We start from the raw sequence: 8,095 nt of genomic DNA, 5'->3' as shown, positions 1-8,095 counted from the left end.
CAGGCCGTTGGGAAATATATTTAGAAATGGATATGCTTTCTTTACAACTTTTGAGAGAAGCACATGTTTCTTTTTCCTTTAACCTGTTATGTGGGTATTAATCTATAATGTAAGTGCGTGGTTCCCTTCCTTTAACGTGTAATGTGACATTTAATCTATATGGTAAGTGCATGGTTCCTTTCCTTTCATCTGTAATGTGAGTGTCAACATGGGGCACTGTTTCCAAGCACAGACTTTGGATGTTCCTGTACTGGTCCCGTCACTGACCATCCACAAAAACTTATAAATGTTGCTTCACTTTCCTGGGGGTTAGAGTCTTAGCTAAGAAATGGAAGCAAAATAGAACTTTCCCCCAGGGATGATAGAGGGTTTAAAGGAGTAAATATGTAAGTGACTTAGCACAGTGCCTAGTACAAGAGAGATCAATATAAGTACTTACCAATTTTTTAAAGAGACAGATGAAAGAAATAAAATGTGGTGATTTCAATCTATTGATATATATTCTTGACATTAAACTACCTTTTCATTCATTGGATGACCTAACTTGCTCATGCTTTTTCTTACTCTAGGGAATTTGGGTAGCTAATATCGTAGATCAAAATTTTTGCTTTTATACTTACAAGTAAATTTGACCTGTAAATTTCTTTTTCCTTACAGTCCTAATCTGTTTTCAGTATTAGGATTATATAGACTTCATAAGATGAATAAAGGAGCATTCTTCCTTTGCCACTCTCTAGAAGTTTTTCTTTATTAATACTGATGTTATCTGTTTAATAGAAGTTTGATAGAATTCCCCACCCAAAAGATCTGGCTGGGTCTGTATTTTCTTGGTGAAAGATTGTAAACTATTGACTTAATTGCTTTACTGGTGCAAGAACTCCAGCTATATATTTCTTCTTGTGTCAGTTTTGGTAAACTCTAGGAGCTAGGAAACTGTCCACTTTACATAAATGTTCAAATTTACTGGCATTTCATATATTCTCTGTTTTTACTCTCTGCTATGACATTGTCCTGATTCTTTCTGTGTATTATTTACTTTTGTTTTTGTTTTGCTTAATCAAAGTGTGTTTTTAAAATATTTTCAAAGAATATTTTTTGACTTACTAAATCACCTCAATTTTATACTTTTTTCTGTTTTATTAAGTTCTGCTCATATCTTTATTATCTAATTTTTCTATGTTCTGAGGGTTTATTGTTTTGCTCTTCTGATGTCAGTTAAAACACTTGGTTATTAATTTTAAGAAATCTTTTTAGTTATAAATAGTTGAACTTTTTGAAGATTCCAGCTTAGTTGTACGTATCTAAGGGTCAGCTCCTCCTCATAGTTGCTGGCCTAAGGCTTAGTTCACCCTATAGTAATGTATATATTGACATTTTTTCCCCTCCACTTTCTGTGTTTTGCTACTTCACACTTTTCTTTGGAGAGAAGCCCTCTGAAATATCCTTTAGTTATTTTACAGCCAATAAGTCTTTAAAATATGTGTATTTTTTAAGAGAAATCTACTTATATAATTAGGCAGAAAATCTGATTTGCCATATTTTTAAAAACAGCATAATTTCACTCTTCTCCACGATTAATCTGCTGTATTACACGACCTTCGAGTTTTTAGCTTTATCAATGACATGTACTTTAAAAATGTTTGAAAGATCCTACCCAGTCTTTTAAAACATCCTTGCTCCTTGTTTCAGTTCTAGTTTCATGTATATTTTCTGCCTGGCACCTGATTATTCCAACATTCAATGGATGGCCTTGGGAATCTAATTCTGGTATTGATCGTTTTTGCTGATTCTCTCCCATTGTAGCTGATTTCTTCATTATTGCGTACATTTAGATCATGAGCTCATGTTTAGTTAAACTTTATCTGTGGGAACGCTATAGGCCTGGGTTGAAGGTCTACCTCTCCAGAGAGTGTTTAGTTCTGTGTTTGGAATACCACCGATCTGGGAGCATTTTAAGGTAATTTCTTAGCTTCTGTTTGCAAGACCGCAAATAAATTTGCAACCCAAACACTGTGAACACAGATCTGGGGTTCAGAATTCTCAAGATTTCCTACCTGTTTCCTACCCAGAGCAGAGGCCAAGAGAATTTGGTCTTAGTCTCCCTTTGCCAGCAGATATTTTTTTTACTGGCACACCCTTTCATTAAAGGTGAAGCTAGGGATAGATAGGTTTAGTTCTCACTTCCCATCTAGTAGGGATGGAGTCTTATCTCCTGCCTCCCATGTGGTCATGGCCATTTAAAAACAAGTCTCTATACCAGGTGTGTCATTCAACTACTGCCTGTATTCCAAATCCAGACAGCTGCCTATTTTTTATGGCCTATGAGCTAGGAATAATTTTCACGTTTTAACTGGTAACATTTTAAATGGTTACCTAAGTACCTATATAATATCCTCAATTTTGCCTCTTTGGTCTACAAAGCCTAAAATATTTGCTATTTCGCTTCATAAAAACAGGATTGCCAGCTTCTGTTCTAAGCTGTCAAGATCTTCAATCCACTCTTAATATAGCTATAACTCTCACACATGTACCCCGCTTCTTTCATGGGTCCTGGAAATTTCTACTGCACACTTCAAAAATCAGACTTGCACTTAAAAATAAGCTGTTTACATTTAACCTAGCATACCTAACTCTTTTCTTTCAGGAGAGTTTTTCAAGTAATCTTGCCCACCATATTCTTCAGAGCTTCGTTAATAATGGCAAAAAATTAAAACAACTTAACATTCAACAAATGGGAATTGTTCATAACAATTACAGAAGCACATACAGTAGAAAACTATAATCTGTTATTGAAACAGTGAGACATAACTAGTTTTATTTTTCGAGAACTATGTTTATTTAGGTCTCTTTTGTTTAAATAAGTCTATTTGTGTGTATGTATGTATATAATCATGTATTTATATACACATACATTATTTATATGATATATTTATATAAATATGTGAAATACATACCTATACACATACTTTTTTTTTTTTTTTGCTATACACGGGCCTCTCACTGTTGTGGCCTCTCCCGTTGCGGAGCACAGGCTCCAGACGCGCAGGCTCAGTGGCCATGTCTCACGGGACCAACCACTCTGCGGCATGTGGGATCTTCCCGGACCAGCGCACGATCCCGTGTCCCCTGCATCGGCAGGCGGACTCTCAACCACTGTGCCACCAGGGAAGCCCTACACATACCTTTGATTTATATTTCTATACATATACAGGAATATAATTATATATATCATATATTTATATACATTGAACTGGAAACTGGTAGTATACATGTATATCGTGTATAAATGTGTGTCTACGTGCATGTGTAGAAAAGCCGGTTGAGAGATATGGAAGCATGAGTTAGACAGGGTTCAAGATTTTAAAAGTAGTTATGCGTAGGTAGTGAGATTATGGCCCACTTGATTTAAAATATTGCATATTTTTACATCAATTGTTATGAACAGATTCCTATGTAAATAAAATTATAAATAGTTATACATACTTGTATGTGTAATGTATAATTTAAAAATATATACTATATATTATATAATATACTTGTCTTATAATAATACATTATGTATTGTGTTATGTAGAATACTTTAAGTATAATATATCAGATAATAATAATTATATATTTATATATTATGATGTAGTTGTTTTATAATCAATATTACATGATATATCATATTAGTATTGTGAACATATTAAACATATAAATACATTGCATTAGTCATATATTTTGTGTACAATATATGCTATGCAAAAATACATGTTAATATAAAACATAATTGTTATACATTAATTTAAACAGTAATATATTACATTTATACACCAATATAATATTTAATATTGGTATATGTATATTATATTTAATATATACATAGCTAATGCTCTTTCAAGCCAACTGCTACAAGAAGTAGAATGAGACCAGGAGTATGGCCAAAGCAAATTCTAAAACTATTAGATTATTTATATTCAGCTACAAGAAGTAGAATGAGACCAGGAGTATGTAATAATACATTATGTATTGTGTTATGTAGAATACTTTAAGTATAATATATCAGATAATAATAATTATATATTTATATATTATGATGTAGTTGTTTTATAATCAATATTACATGATATATCATATTAGTATTGTGAACATATTAAACATATAAATACATTGCATTAGTCATATATTTTGTGTACAATATATGCTATGCAAAAATACATGTTAATATAAAACATAATTGTTATACATTAATTTAAACAGTAATATATTACATTTATACACCAATATAATATTTAATATTGGTATATGTATATTATATTTAATATATACATAGCTAATGCTCTTTCAAGCCAACTGCTACAAGAAGTAGAATGAGACCAGGAGTATGGCCAAAGCAAATTCTAAAACTATTAGATTATTTATATTCAGCTACAAGAAGTAGAATGAGACCAGGAGTATGGCCAAAGCAAATTCTAAAACTATTAGATTATTTATATTCATAATTCTAAAACTATTAGATTATTTATAGTCATTTTCCTGGAATCTGCATCTGGCTATTGGAGAGCACACACAGCAAAATCACAATAAAGTGCCCAGGAGGACATGGGATCCTATATTTACTGGGACCTCAAAGGAAACATTGTGCTATTCAGTCCCCCATCAAAGAGCTAAGAGCAAATCTTGAAGCACCCAGTAAAAGCCAATTCAAACAAAACAGCTTTTCCACTTAAACTTGAAAAAGTTAAGTTCCCAAGAGACCCCCTACATCAACCACTGAAGCTCATTTGGCAGTAAAAACAATAACATTCAGCGGACAGCAAGAAATCTAAAACAATAGTTGTTTTAACAAAAAAAAAAAATCCAGCAGCTAATTAGTGTCTTTCCTGTTTGAAAGAAGGTGGTGGGAAGTGGACAGAAGACCTGATAGGAAAGATAAAAAGAAGAGGAAAAGGAAAATAAAAGTTTCCAGTTTGACAATCAAGCTGTCTTCTGCATCCATTTCATCCCAAGACCACCAAGTCAATGTGGAGGCTTTTTCCTCCTTCCCTTTTCTTTTCATGAGACTGATCACAACCAGCACTGCAGAGTCCATTAAATTAAGAAATGCTGTTGCATACATGTGTGAATGAGCTGTGAGTAAAGTGCTGAAGTAGAGGACACCTAAAGTGAAACGTCCTCATGAATGTCCATGTGGCTGAGCAGGAAGTTAACCTGTCACAGATGTGCTAAATAAGAATAGTTGGGTTTTATTTTATTTACTTTTCCCTGGACTGTGTTGAATGACTATCATCGACAAGTTCAGGCTACTTTTTGCTGAGGATTAATGCACTGGGAGAGCTGAGAGAACACTGAACAGTAGAGCTGTCTTTTTCTTGACCAGTTCACCTTAGTTTCCCAAACTCAAAGTCTTTCCCTGTTTCTTTCTCCTTTTTTATTGTAATAAAATGAACATAACGTAAAATTCACCATTTTGATCATTTTACAATTCACTGTACCATTCAGTGGAAATTAGTACTGTCACAATGCTGTGAAACTGTCACCACTGCCTAGTTGCAAAACATTTTCATCACCCCAAAAGGAAACCTACACCCATTTTAAGCAGTCATTCCCTATTTCCGTCTCATCCAAATCCCTGGCAACCACTAATGTATAATATTTTCCATGTGTATGGATTTGCCATTGCTGGACATTTCGTATAAATGGAACCATACAATATGTGGCCTTTCGTGTCTGATTCCTTTCACTTAGTTGCATCCATGATGTAGCATGTATCAGTAATCCATTCACTTTTATGGCTGAATTCCCTGATCCTGTTTTCTTCATACTGTTTGAATACAAACTTTAAAATACGTTGAGGGTGAAGCTCTGTTTTAATGGCACATCTATGAGGCCAATTCATTTAAAGAAGGTGAAAATAGAGATATTGTTGTGAAATGATCATCGTTGAGAAGCCTCAGCTAATTTGATAATGAAAAGTTTGGGAAATGTTGCAAAACATTATTTGGTTTATATTAAAAGCCTTTTAAACAAGGATTCAGGAGATTGTCTTTTTCTTGAGGTAACTTAAATGAGGCAGAAGAAAGTAACTGCCCTTTAAAACAGATTTTGAAAAGATTCTATTTATTCTTAATAGACGAATTGGAGTACAGGTTGTTCATATCCAATATGGACTCCCTGTCCAAACACTGTTTATCATTCTAGCCACCACTATCGAATAATATTTCTTGAGAGCAATGCAGCTTAATTCCTGCATATTACTTTTTAAAATTCATCTATCAAGTCCATTAATACAGTATAAACAAGAGAAGTTCATGTTTCAGTGCAGTTCAAATATCATGTATAAAGAACCCCTCAGTAAGGAAAAGAATCCTATATCTCTTGCCAGAATGTGGTCAGCTCTGGGGTGCTTTGCTAGCTGAAAGACACTTTTATTGTTAAGAGAATAGAGGTTGTCTAAGAGGGATGAGAGGCAAAAAATTTTAAGTACTTGTTTGTGTTGAAAACAGTGCTAGGCTATCTCATACTCTATATCAGTCAAGGCTCACCATTTTGCATATGTGAGAAGCGAAGTTAAAAGTGTTTTAGTAACTTACTAAAAGGCACGCAACCACTAAATTCAAGCAAGACTTCAATCCCAAATGTGTCACACTGAAGTTTGAGCTAATATTGAGATTAATAAAAATAGAACTAAATTAAAAGTTCAGAGGTATATTTTATTTTGTACTCTTTCACTAACCCTCTTTGGAGATAAATCATTTCATTTATATAGGCCTTAGTTTTCACAACTATAATAGTTGGAATCTTGACTAGATGATCTGTATGTAGTCTTCCAATTCTAAAATGTTCCACTCATTTGGATTCCTACAATAATTGCCCTTGCAATACATGCATGCTGCCACCAAGTAGCCGTAGAGACTATTAGTTCCTTTTATATCCCTAGTGGGGAGTGCATTTTGACATCAGACTTACTGGTCAATAGTACAACCTGTTACTATAACTATAAAATAACAAAATAATATGGTATTATTCCCTGTAAAGCAGAAGCTTTACATTGTGTCTGTGAATCTTATCAGAATCACCTGTAGGTTTTGAAACATAGAGGAAATCCAGAACCCATTGAATGAGGATTTTCAGAGACGGGATTTGGGTATCTGGATTTTTGGGCTCCCATCATTTGTATATTTTATTTTATTTTATTTTATTTTATTTTTTCCCTATGTATAACATTTGTCACATCCTCTTGAATCTTTAGCAATTTCTGTTTGTTTTAAAAGTTTCAAGTATTCCATAATCTTCACCCACTTTTCATAAGGTGTTATCTGTTATTTTTATTCACTCTTGTGCTTCTCCTGGTTGAAACTTCTTTTTTTCTTTTTTTTTGGCGGGGGGGGGGGCCCTGCCTCATGCCTTGCAGGATCTTAGTTCCCTGACCAGGGATTGAATCCCAGGCCCCCAGCAGTGAAAGCACCAAGTCCTAACCACTGGGCCACCAGGGAATTACCAAGACTTCTTTTTTAAATGAATTTTTTTCCCATTCTAATTCATTTCTGGGATCGGTTTCATGTGGGAACATTAAACCAACCTTGCATTACTAGAATAAAGCTACTTTGATTGTGATATATTACTGTTTTACATACCATGGATACAGTTTGTGCTTTTGTTTACAAATTTTGCATACATGTTCAAAAGAGAAACTGGCCTATGATTTTATTCTTGTAATATTCTTTTTAGTTTTGATCTGAAGCTTATGTTGGCCTTATAAAATTTTTGAGCAATATATTATTTTCTGTTTCCTGGAAGGATTTATGTAAGATTACCAATATTTCTTCCCTAAATATTTGGAAGAATTTACTTGGAAAGCCATTTATCCCTGGAAATCATTTTCTGTAAAGGTACTTCATTATACAAACAACTTTTTAAGTAGATATAGATTTTTTAGATATTTCTTTTCTTGGGTTATTCTTGTTAGGTTGCATGTTTTAAGAATTTGTCATTTTGGATGAATTTATAAATATAAAATTATAATTTTAACAGCTTTATTAGGATGTAATTTACATACCATAATTTAACCCTTTAATGTATACAATTCAGTGGTTCTTAGTGTAACCACTAAAAG

The sequence above is a fragment of the Neophocaena asiaeorientalis genome, unplaced genomic scaffold (assembly GCF_003031525.2).
Source record: "Neophocaena asiaeorientalis asiaeorientalis breed wild unplaced genomic scaffold, Neophocaena_asiaeorientalis_V1.1 scaffold440, whole genome shotgun sequence".
NCBI lineage: Eukaryota > Metazoa > Chordata > Mammalia > Artiodactyla > Phocoenidae > Neophocaena > Neophocaena asiaeorientalis.
This window is presented reverse-complemented; position numbering follows the sequence as displayed.